Genomic DNA, 12982 nt, shown 5'->3' on the forward strand with positions numbered 1-12982 from the left:
TTCTCACTTCTACCCCTCATCAGGCTGGAGAGACCCAGTGAAATGTATTCATCACCTGGCACTAGTCATAGTTTGGGTGGGAACAGCTACAAAATCCCTTGCAGTTGAGCTCCAGAATCAGGAAGACTCTAGAAAAAAACACCTGCTTTGAAGTTTCCAATTTCTTACATAGGACTCATTTTCTGCCCTTGATAAGTACAATCCAAATGACACAACTATTTCCCCAAATAGCCAGTTAGGTGGATTTTTGGAAATATTTGAAAACATATCACTCTGCAGTTTCAATCAAATGTAAGCATAATAGAGCAGAAAAAAAATCTCATTCACTAGTTTTTCATCCAATGAATGGCCAAGTACTCAATATTAGTCCCCTAGAGACCTTCATCTTCAGGCAAAATTTAACTTGATCCATGTAAAGCATAAAGGCAGCTTCTTATCTTTTCCTTCAGAATTTATAGTGTTGCTAAGCTTAAACATGTTACTGAAATATTCTCCTTTCATTCAAAGAAGTTCTATAAGATAACAAAATTGTTACTTCGAGAGGCAATTATAACTTTGCCATAAAGGCAGGGTAAGAATTAACCAATTATCCTTTCTGTTTTCTGGAAACTGTTTCTCATGGCAGGGGAAGAACAAATATTAGATAGACAGTTGGACTCTTTGCTTTTTTGGCTCAAGAACAAGCGAAATATCTCGCAGGAGGCTGAGCAGTGTTCACAAGCCGTCCATGGTATGATTTATTGTTAGGACTTACTGACGTATGTTATGCACAGTGGAATGGGATGCCTTCTTTTTTCCCTGTGGCTTGTTAAGTATTTAAATGAGCAGACAGAACCATGCATCTCCTTCCTCCCCCCGTGGGTCATGCTTTTTCCTCTTTCTCCTTATTGGAATAGACAAGAAAGGAAATGTTTGCAAATGGGGCTTTCTTCCTAATTTAACAAGGCTCAAGAAAGTGCTAACTTCTTTCCAAGCATTATCTCCAAATGCTCTTTGCACAGATTCATTTTCTCCCTTCAGACTTTACAGGACCACGGGCCACGGAAGAAGTTTGCACATTGAATACTATCATTTGCCTACCTACCTCTTCCTCTACCTACCATTGAATACTTCCTCTACCTACCATTGAATACTATCGTTTGCCCCTGTGATCTATCCAAGTTATAAGCTGCTGACTTCCTCTACCTACCATTGAATACTTCCTCTACCTACCATTGAATACTTCCTCTACCTACCATTGAATACTATCGTTTGCCCCTGTGATCTATCCAAGTTATAAGCTGCTGACTTCCTGTTCTGGAATTTTACAATTAGGAAGAAAAAACTAAAACCAGTCAGAAAAAAAAAAAGTGTCCCCAAGTGAGTCAGTATCAATTAAAGGGACTACCTGATGCAGATACCACATCAGCATCAATTTTGTCACTTAAGAATTTTAAGATCAGAAGCAATTACATTCAATGGCACCTTGTTTTTATGTGTCTACCCTTCATAGCCTTGGCTAGTAAGTCGGCCTGCACCATAATTTACACTGACATCTAATTTCAGCAGATCTGCAAGAGATCTAACAGAAGATGGAGCTACTAAGAGGAGAGGAGTCCAGCTTTATCACGGCAGACATGAAGATTCATTATTTTTGCCAATTTCAAAAGTGAACCTTATATATATCTATGCTTTTCCCCTCTGTTTTGCATATCTCATTACTTAATTTATGTGTTAGGGGAATGATTTCTGCTTAAAACTAGATGATTAAACACTTTAGCTGGTTACAAGAAACACCTAAGTATGGTAACTACTCCAGTTATAGATTTTTTAGAGAATTTGCTAAAGAAAGAGCAAACACTAAGATTTTTTTTTAAAAGTACAGTTACACCAAGAAAGCTCTATTTTGTGGTACACACTATTTGGAATGTCTACCCAGGTCATTGCAATTTGCCCACTCTGAGGATGGCATCCATACAAGGAAGGGGGCTTCAAGAGGCCATCCCAGGCCCTACCTCCCTGTGGCCCTTCCCTTCTTGATTGAAGTTGAGTGGCAGTTGACTCAAATAAGTCTATTTAGAAGCCAGCCTGGAGAGCTAAAAAAATTTGAAACTAGGAAGAAATTTCAGTCTTTCTCTGATGGTGAGACCACCAGACAAGCGGCCTGAAAATTAAAGATTTCCTATTACTGAATATACAGAAGGAGTAGGATGGAGTAGATGAGGGTTTCTCAGCTTCAGAGCTGCTGATACTTGGGGCCTGAAAATTCTTTTTTGGGGAGACTGTCCTGGGCATTGTAGGATGTTTAACAGCCCCCTTGACATTGACCCATTCAATTCCTGTAGCATCACTCAGTTGTGACAACCAAAAATGTCTCCAGACATGCCAGATGTCCCCTGGGGAGGAATATGACCTCACGCCTCCGATAACATCCATGAGAGCAAACAAAGGCAACACAGGGAGAGAAGCAGAAACCGGAGATGGTAGGGAGTTTCCTACAGACATTGTCTGAAAGATCTTTGAATTATTTTTCTTGTCTTAAAGCCTCAGATGTACTTCTGTCCTTTCCACTGTTACATGAAACAGCATAGTTTTTTTCTTTTTCTTTTCATTCTTACTTCCTAAAACTTTGAGCTGAGCTTCTGGGAAACAAAAATAGTCCTGACTGATATGGTAATAGATGGTGCTAGATTAAGCTTATTTTTAAAAGACCATTTCAGAAGGAAAAGATATACATACTGGACATATCCACCAATCTTCCCCTGAGTTTTAGAAACAGAGGTTTTTAGATAAATAAGTAAATTTAAGAAGGTAGGTGTGGGTTGTGGGGTGAAATGGGGAGCACTTGTTTAATAGGCACAGAGTTTTAGCTCTGCAAGGTGAAAGGAGTTCTGTGTCTGGATGGTGCTTAAAACAGCCCAGCAGTGTGAATGCACTTAATGTCACAGAACTGTACACTTAAACGGTGGTTAAAATGGTAGATTTTTGTGTTATGTGTATTTTACCACAATTTTTAAAAAAGGTAGCTGTAGGGGAGAGAGAAGGAGAGAAGAAGAAGAATGGGTTGGGCCAGGTTCAGGTTATGATTCCTGATGCCCTTACTGGTCAGCAATTCATCGTGAAGCAGGGACACCAACCCCAGTTTACAAAACTGACAGCATTTTTCCTCTGCCCGTGATGTTATTATTCCTTCAGCAGTTGCTTTTGAAGAAGATGTATTGAGGCACAGAAGAAAACCTTCTGAATTATCCTCTGTCAGTTTCTTTGTTTTAACACTGTGTCAGGTCACCTTCAGAGACCTCCAGACCTGGTAGGAACTGTCGTATATCACAGGATTGCAAAGCTGTCTTGGCCACGTGTGGTTTAACCCATTCACAATCCTACCTCTTGGGATTCACAGTTTGAAGAGGGTTTATTTTTTTCCTCCTCATAAGTGGGTTGTCTTCTCAATCCCAGGGATTGATCAGCTGTAGCTAGGGGCATTTAGGGCTGTGTCCTTAGAACACTGAAAATGAGCAGGTGCTCATCTGGGGTCTCCAGTGTAGAATGCGGATTGATTCTGACCATGAAGGGAAAAGGATGTCTACAGGCAAAGACTGGTAAAAATGACCATGTCAGGGGGGCAATAGGACCAAGAAGAAAAGAGGATCTTGTAGGAATCATGTGCTTAAAGTAAGAGACTTGTTTATTGTTTTCTGAATTCTTCCTGAGGTATCCTGCTCAGTTAGTGTAACTTGAAATAGAATTTATAATCTCAGCAGATGCATTTTTTTTTTTACAGCTAAAACATAACATACATGCAGATTCCTTGCTTTGAGTGGCTGATTAGAAACTATTTGCATTTAACGGAAGTTTAAAAAACTTATCTAAAGGAAGCATTTTGGGGGTGGGGTGGAGGGAAGGCAAATTTATAAAACATTCAAAGTCCCTTTAACTCCTTAATCATTTAGACATAATCAGTTTTCTCGGTGGAGGCCATCTTTTGCCCTTAAATTTGCAGATGGAGCTGGTAATCAGGCAGTAAGGCCATAATCAAATTTCTCCGAGAGTAAGTGAATAAAACTCCAAATTTTTATAAAAGCAAAAAATGAAGACAAGAAAATCGAATAAAAAAGGAATACCCATCAGATTTTCTAATCAAGTTAATCTTCTCCAATACACACCTGTATTAGAAATACAGGAGAAAGTCTTTGAGACAACGGACATATTTTCCTTGTATTCAGCTTTAAATTATAGTTATTAAATATTCTGTATTTTTATCAGTCATATATCCAAGGCATAAACACAGTTAAAATGATTAAAGTCTTAGTATTATAAATATCTTCTAAACCAAGAATTCTCTGGTGCAAGTATTTCTAAGTAATGTTAGGTGTACAAAGTGCTCTGCTATCTCATTGAACAGACGGGACGCAGGATCACATCTAAGGCGGTGTCGCCAAATTCTCTGTGTCATATTTGTTTTCATACCCACTGCCATTTCTCATTTATAACCTGAGGCAGCATGGTGTTTTGGTGAGCTAGTTAATTGGTGGGTTTTGAGAGTCACGATCTGCTTCTTAGTCTTTGTCTTAATTGTAAAAATCCTTCACATGTGTTTTCAAGGGAGCACATGTATGTTTTATTAGAAAAAAAAAGAATTCTGTTTGTGTAAGTTTAAACAGTGTACTGCATGAAAGCTTGAAGAGACCTTGAGTTTAAACTTCGGTTGGACCATGGACACCTTTGAGAATCTAGGATAATCATATAATTTATCGTACAAACCTGAACTCTTTGAGAGAGTAAGTGGGGTCCAATGAATAATTATTCTGAGCAAAGAGGCATAAATGAGGATTATCCCAGGCAAATTGGGAGGTATAGCCATTTTAAGATTTGATGAAAAGTATGGACCCACTTCTCAGGAAAAAAAAAGTGCTCATGCGTGAACACCCCCTGTTTCTCATGCATCACTCTGTAGAATTCACATCTTCATTTTAAGAACCCTGAGACCAGATACATTTGTCCAACATTTATTTGTTGTTGGTCTACTTTGTCCCAGGCACTGTTTTTAGATGCAGGAGATATAGCACGGCACAAAACTAAAACACTCCTGCTCTCATGTGATTTATATTATACTGTGGTAGTCTGACAGCCTGGTAGGCAGAATTCTAAAGGTGGTCCCCCAAGATTCCCATCACCTGGTTATTCAATCAAACCCTAATTCAGATACTGCTGTGGAGGGACTCTGCCAGTGTAATTAAGCGTAAGGGTCTTAAAATATGGAGATTCCTGGATTATCCAGGTGGACCCAATCTAAATACTCCAGCCTTGAGAATCAGAGAATTTTCTTCAGCTGGAGTCAAGAGACCTGGCGGAAGAGGACAAAAGGAGTGATGAGGTCAGAGGGTACTTATAGAGATTCAAAGCAGGAGAAGGACTAGACCTGCTGCTGGTGCCTTTCAAAGTGAAGGAAGAGGCCGTGAGTTTAGAATGCACGTGGCCTTTAGAAGCTGAGAAAGACTCAAGGCTGACAACTGAAAAGGAAATGGGAGCTTCAGTCTTACAACCACATGGAACTGAATTCTGCAAGTAAATTTAATGAATTGGGAAGCAAATTCTAGAATCTCCTGCTAAGAGCCCAGCCAGCTAACACCTTGATTTCAGCTTCGTGAGACCTGGACCCAAGAAGCCCACTGGACTTGTGATCTGCAGAACCGTGAGATAAATTTCTGTTGTTTTTAAGCTACAAAGTTTGTGGTAATGTGTTATGATAGCAATAGAAAACTAGCACAGGCACAGAAAAGAAAAACAAGCAAAATGTTTGCTAGTGGCTTATGAAATGCTAAGGAGTAAAAAAAGAAAGGAAGATATTAAATGGGAGGGATGGTCTCCCCGGGAAGGTGACTCTTGAGAAAAGACCGAAGGTCTTGTGAGAGTGAGCCAAAGCAGGGCGGCCGGTATAGCTTGGGCAGGGGTAACTGGGGAAAGAGAGGAGGCAATGAAGTAGAGAGAATGGGGGCCATTTTCTGAGGGCCATGTTGGTCATAGCAGAGACTTTGGCATTTATTCTAAGTGCCAAGGAGTCATGAGAATGTTTTGAGCGTGGGACGGAGTACCATGATTTGACCCGTGTGTTAGCTGGGTCACTCTGGCTGCTGTGTTGAGAGCAGACTGCAGGGAGGTGTGGGTAGAAGCAGGGATATCAGCTAGAAGGCTACTGTAACAGTCTAAGCAAGAGATGATGTTGGTTTGAACTTAGTTCTGGGTCCTAAGGACTGGTGAGAAATGGTCATATTTAAAGTGCAGCCAACAGGTATTGCTGGCTGACTGTTTGCGGAGGATGTAATAGACTCTTTCACAACAGTTGTCCTAAGACAAACTCAAGATTATAGAATGCGTTGATCAAGAAAGGGGAAATTGCCAATGTTTACAACGCATTTTTGGTGGACTGATTTGGCGAATTTAACTTGGTGTGTACGCACATGCTTCTGAAGTGTCGACATTGTGATTCAGTTCCCTGGGTAAATGGTCTGAGGTGCTGGAGTTTAAAGGCCGTTCTAGGACTCTGAGTGTTCCCTCAGGAATGATTACATCTGTAAACTCTCAGACCCAGTACCGCCCCTGCTTTAAACTACTTTAAAAACTGCATATAAAGTGAGTAAACAAATACAGAAGTGACCAAAACCCACAACACACAGACCAAGTTTTAAGAAGTTTGGAAACTTAATAAGAGATGGAACATAGGAATTTGGTAAAAATATCAGATAACGTGGAACTCTGTAACCTGGAAAAGTCAAGTCATGGGCCTGATTTAATAACTTGACTGAGTATGTAAAGCACTAACAAGCTCAATCAATGGCGGTAGCTCTCCACCGTATCTACTGGAGATAACCCGGGGGATTTAGGTCAGCTATGAGACAGAGCTTATTTGCAGCAAAGATTATTAAATAATGGAAGGAGTGCCTGAGGAATCTCTGGAGGCATTTTTATTCGAACACCTGAGGGACAGAAATCCTAGCATGTTAGTGCTGGAACTCTCCACAAGATGGCAATCATGGGTTGATGCCAATTTTTGTTTTCTCTTGATAAAAATATCTATAGAGTTTACACTTTGGCAGGAAAAAAATTAAGACCCATGACTTATGTTTCACTGTCATATTTTGTATTATATTATCTATGGATGAGTTATATTTCCCCAAACCTCCATCTCCACTTACGGATTTTTCTAAACGTTATTTTGTAAGGCTGAGGGAGGCATGTTGCAGTACCGGGGTCCCTCCCTGCTTTCACATCCCAACACGAGAACATTGATCTTCGTGGGAGGCTTGAAGAACAAGAATGTGTCATGTGACTTAGAGGTCTAAGCAGTGAAACGAGGCACTGCTTAAAAATTGGTATATAGAAGAAAGTCAGAAACCTGGCTGTTTCCTCAAAGAATGAGAAACTATGATTTAGGTCAAGACACGTGGGAATAGTATGTTTTACGAAATTCTGAGTTATGGTTCCTTTAAGAACAGCATTGCCGTTCTTCACATTCAAGATGGAATGCTTCCGATTTAAAATTCAAAGGAGAAAATGCTCTTTCTTTTTTTTCTTTTAGAAATTATTTAACTACTTTTCCCCTTGTGTAGGGGTTACAAAATTTCATGTACTTAGGGGTACTTCTTGCAACTTTATTCATCTATCACAACTTTATTCTCTATTTTGCCTGATGGCAAAAAAAAAAAAAAAATCTGTTACTGGTATATTCTATCAGTTCAGAATTTTCTCTGCCCCCCTTCCTGGAATTAGTCTCCCTGATGCCGCCTTTACACCACAGAACTATCTGGTTCCTGGACTTTGTGCATGTTGTATCTCTGAGGTGGACACTGATATATTGGGGCCTGGAGTGTGGCCAGTCCTCCGTGCTGGCATCCACGGAAAAGTCAGGGTTCCCTCTGATTCCCTAGTCACAGGGACCATTATCTGCCTATTACTCCGACATCCCCTCATTGCAACCACGAGATCCATCGGGTCTTCCTTCTTGTTAGTAAGCTTCTCTGTCTCAGCTAACTCCCACAACCTTTCTTTGGCATAGGAAATCCAGATTCTCTTCCACACTCCTTGGAGAACTCCCGCGGGGCACTGGTTGGTCTGACGTGCTGTTTGACCACAGCTCCCTACAGGCTCTTCTGCTACTTCCTAGCCAGCACAGTTGGGTTGCTATGTGTTGCAGCTGACAGGCATTAGGGTCATGCCTTTGTAACCTCCACCTGAGGACCTGAGAGTTCTGACCTCCACAGGCCTCTGTGATGATTTGTCCTTTGCCTTCATGTTTACCCTTCACTGCATAGCATATACAATGCAACATCTTGACATCAATTTCAGCTACTGGCTCATCAATTAGAAAATCCAAAACATAGTGTGCATAGGGTGTTTAGACTGGTTTGCCTTTCTTAATGTGTCTGAAAAATGGTGAACCAGCGCTAATTCAGGACACTTTGGGGAAATAAAATGTTATTGATTATAGCTAAGAGATACTTCAACAAGTTCAGGACTCTCCAGTTACTAGCTGTGTGACCTCTGACAATGAAAAGATGTAGTTTGATAAAATCATCCATTTGTGAGGAGTAAGATCATACATTTACAAGACCTCTTCCTGTTTAATTTAAAACAATTGTGTGTAGGTAAAACCTAAATTAAGACAAAAGCATTTAAAACCTGGGCTTCCATAGTTCCTCAAGACAGTTTATACACAGAGAAACTCTACAGTTTGAAAGAAATATGTAAAACTTGCTCAATTTTAATGTCCCGAACACAAAAGTTGTGCGTATAAATGAATTCAAGTCTTTCCCATCTAAAATTGCCATAAAATTATGTTAAACAATATTCTTTTCAATACATCTGAGCATATGATTAAATTCCACTTCTTTAAGATTTTTAAGAGTAAGGAGGAAGGAAACGTGGACCTATTCAGGCAAAATGAGGGAACAAATGTTATTGGAAACAGCGAATAAAATCGTTACAGATGGCAGTATAGATGTTGAGAGAGTTCTCAGTATAAATATTTAAGTTTACATGAATTTCACATGGTTAATAATTTACAATAATTAAATCACATGTCGGCAATAACACTTGTGGGTTCTTCTTCACACAGTATTGAGTATAAAACTCTTTAGGTTTAAAATGTCAACTTAGGTTTCATGAAACATGCCAAAGGGGAATTTCACGTGTGCTTTGCAATATGCTGGTTTCCAACGCGGTTCCTTTCCCACTGTGCTTATGCATCGCATGTTTAGTTGCCTCTGTGTGAGTGAAATGGCTTGGCAGCGGGGAGGGGGAGGGTCACCCCCCCAGCCTGACATAAGTGGCAGCTCCATAGATTTTCACTGGAACATTTATAAAGTTTTAGACAGTGGCCACTGCCAGCTCAGAAGATAATTATAATAAGTGAATTCTGTCTGGAAGCCAAGGAGAGAAACTCTATCTGGCACTGAGAGAAAAGACGATGACTTTATTGTTTTATCAGCCTTTGTACTGGAGTCTGTGGCAGCAGTAGGGGATGGAAATTGTGCTTTCCCTCCCGTGCCTTTCTGACCCCAGAACAAAGCAATTACATTTTTAGAAGAAACCATTTAGAGGACACCCCATTTCACTGCAAGCATCCTGGAATCCAGCAGCTTAACGTGGCTCCGGTTGCAATGACATCTCTAAAATTGTATCTCTGCTGCTGTGTGACTCCTAGCGTTCACTATAATTTGGTGGTGGAAACCGTATGACTTGGCGCCTACTGTGTGCACTCCCTTGTGGCAGGCTGCTGCCATCGTGGCCCTGTGGCTACACTGTGGTAGGAAGCCAGCCTTAAGTGGGCTCCTTCGGGAGGTGGGAGGGGCGGGAGGGGAGCAGTAGAGAGAAGGGAAGAAATTTCTTCACAACAGCTGGGTAGGCAAGTGGCTAAGCTCATTACAGGATTCTGATTGTCCAGTGTGTCTCTTTTGAAACAAAATTTCTCATTCTTAAAGCAAAAGAATAATTTTGCTAGTTAATGGGATTTTCTCTGCAAAGCTGCTCTCAAGAAATGACGTATAAGTAGCCCTGAAGTAGATTCTGATGGCTTAGTTAAAGCTATTGCAATATGCAATTTCAGTGCATTGTCGTCTCGGGAGAATTGTTGCTTTGTTCTAACTGGCAGTGCGAGTCGCTTGTGAGGGGCAGGAATAACGTGTAATATGAAAGAATTCTTTAACAGCAGATTTTTATAGATCTGAATGTAAGTATTTTGTCGTTTTGTTTTGTTGGCTACGTATAAAACCCATATTTTAAGGACAATGGGAATCATTCAGATGTGACTGTGCTAAGAATAGGCAGCAGGTATTCATGTGTTTGAAAAGTTGGCTGTCGCTTCCATTGATATGAATTAAATCCTTTCCACATTGATTTATGATCTTGGGTTATTACTCACGTGCTTGGACTTAAAGTACTATCATTGGTTTTAGAATGTAATAAAACTTACAATTAAATATAATCAAACTTAAATATATTGTTGCCTACGACTTTTTGATGGTTCTTTGTATGACAAAAAAAATCCAAACGTCAGACCAGTGAAAACTCTTCATGGGTCACCGATGATGTATTGCTTTTGCCTTCGTGCCTAGTTTGGTTTGTACAAACTGCTTGCCTGCTTCTGATGTGAGATGGCACTCACCTGTTACACTGCACTCTGGAGGTGGGTGTGGGCAGGGAAGACGAGTACGTTGCTTCTCGTGTTTGTGAGCAGATACCGTTTTTTTGGCACGTCTACTAGCTTACTTCACGCCGCATAGATGGATTTAGAAAGTATGCCTGAGAATTGCTCCATCGAATGGTTCAGGAAAACTGCGGTGACGTGGTGAAAACGATATGACTTACTTTACAGAAATCTAGACATTTTATGTGGCACAGTGGGAAGGGAAGTAAATGGAATCCTAACAGTATGCTTTCCTGAGTGCTCGGAAGGGCCTGGGGATTAAACAGAACTCTTTCTACTTTTCTTCTTAAATGTCAGGGTATGTTTAATAACACAATTGGAGATAAAGCTTTAAAAATTCTTTTAAAAGAAAGAGATAAGCCGTAACACTGAGTATAAATGTTTGCTCTGAAAGCAGATTTTTTTTTTTTTTTTTGTGGTATGTGGGCCTCTCACTGCTGTGGCCTCTCCCGTTGCGGAGCACAGGCTCCGGACGCTCAGGCCCAGTGGCCATGGCTCACGGGCCCAGCCGCTCTGCAGCACGTGGGATCCTCCCGGACCAGGACACGAACCCGCGTCCCCTGCATCGGCAGGTGGACTCTCAACCACTGCACCACCAGGGAAGCCCCAATGGTGAATTTTTTTTTTTTTTTTTTTTTTTTTTTTTTTTTTGCGGTACGCGGGCCTCTCACTGTTGTGGCCTCTCCTGTTGCGGAGCACAGGGTCCGGACACGCAGGCTCACCGGCCATGGCTCACGGGCTCACCCGCTCCGCGGCACGTGGGATCCTCCCAGACCGGGGCACGAACCCGCGTCCCCTGCATTGGCAGGCGGACTCTCAACCACTGCGCCACCAGGGAAGCCCCCCCAATGGTGAATTTTAAGCAGAGAAACATCTTGGTCTAAATGTGTTTTGATAGGTAGCTCTTAAAATCTGAGAGAGATAAAGTTAAGGATCTATTTTATTTTTATATTTATTAGTTCTTTTAAATTTATTTATTTTTGGCTGCATTGGGTCTTTGTTGCTGCGCAGACTTTCTCTAGTTGCGGTGAGCCGGGGCTTCTCTTCATTGCGGTGCGCAGGCTTCTCATTACGGTGACTTCTCTCGTTGCAGAGCATGGGCTCTAGGTGCCCGGGCTTCAGGAGTTGTGGCTCACGGGCTCTGGAGCACAGGCTCAGTAGCTGTGGCGCACGGGCTTAGTTGCTCTGCGGCATGTGGGAATCTTCCTGGACCAGGGCTGGAACCCATGTCCCTTGCACTGGCAGGCGGATTCTTAACCACTGTGCCACCAGGGAAGCCCCAAGGATCTATTTTATTTTTTTTTTATTTATTTATTTATTTTTTAAACATCTTTATTGGGGTATAATTGCTTTACAATGGTGTGTTAGTTTCTGATTTACAACAAAGTGAATCAGCTATACATATACATATGTTCCCATATGTCTTCCCTCTTGCGTCTCCCTCCCTCCCACTCTCCCCATCCCACCCTTCCAGGCTGTCACAAAGCACCGAGCTAATATCCCTGTGCCTTGCGGCTGCTTCCCCCCAGCTATCTACCTTACTACGTTTGTTAGTGTGTATATGTCCATGACTCTCTCTCGCCCTGTCAAAACTCACCCTTCCCCCTCCCCATATCCTTAAGTCCGTTCTCCAGTAGGTCTGCGTCTTTATTCCTATCTTACCCCTAGGTTCTTCATGACATTTTTTTCCCTTAAATTCCATATATATGTGTTAGCATACGGTATTTGTCTTTTTCTTTCTGACTTACTTCACTCTGTATGACAGATTCTAGGTCTATCCATCTCATTACAAATAACTCAATTTCATTTCTTTTTAAGGCTGAGTAATATTCCATTGTGTATATGTGCCACATCTTCTTTATCCATTCATCCGATGATGGGCGCTTAGGTTGTTTCCATGTCCTGGCTATTGTAAATAGAGCTGCAATGAACATTTTGGTACATGACTCTCTTTGAATTTTGGTTTTCTCAGGGTATATGCCAAGTAGTGGGATTGCTGGGTCATATGGTAATTCTATTTGTAGTTTTTTAAGGAACCTCCATACTGTTCTCCACAGTGGCTGAACCAATTCACATTCCCACCAGCAGTGCAAGAGTGTCCCCTTTTCTCCACACCCTCTCCAGCATTTATTGTTTCTTGATTTTTTGATGATGGCCATTCTGACTGGTGTGAGATGATATCTCATTGTAGTTTTGATTTGCATTTCTCTAATGATTAATGATGTTGAGCATTCTTTCATGTGTTTGTTGGCATTCTGTATATCTTCTTTGGAGAAATGTCTATTTAGGTCTTCTGCCCAT

This window comes from Phocoena sinus, chromosome 12 (genome assembly GCF_008692025.1).
Source record: "Phocoena sinus isolate mPhoSin1 chromosome 12, mPhoSin1.pri, whole genome shotgun sequence".
In the NCBI taxonomy this organism is placed as follows: Eukaryota; Metazoa; Chordata; class Mammalia; order Artiodactyla; family Phocoenidae; genus Phocoena; species Phocoena sinus.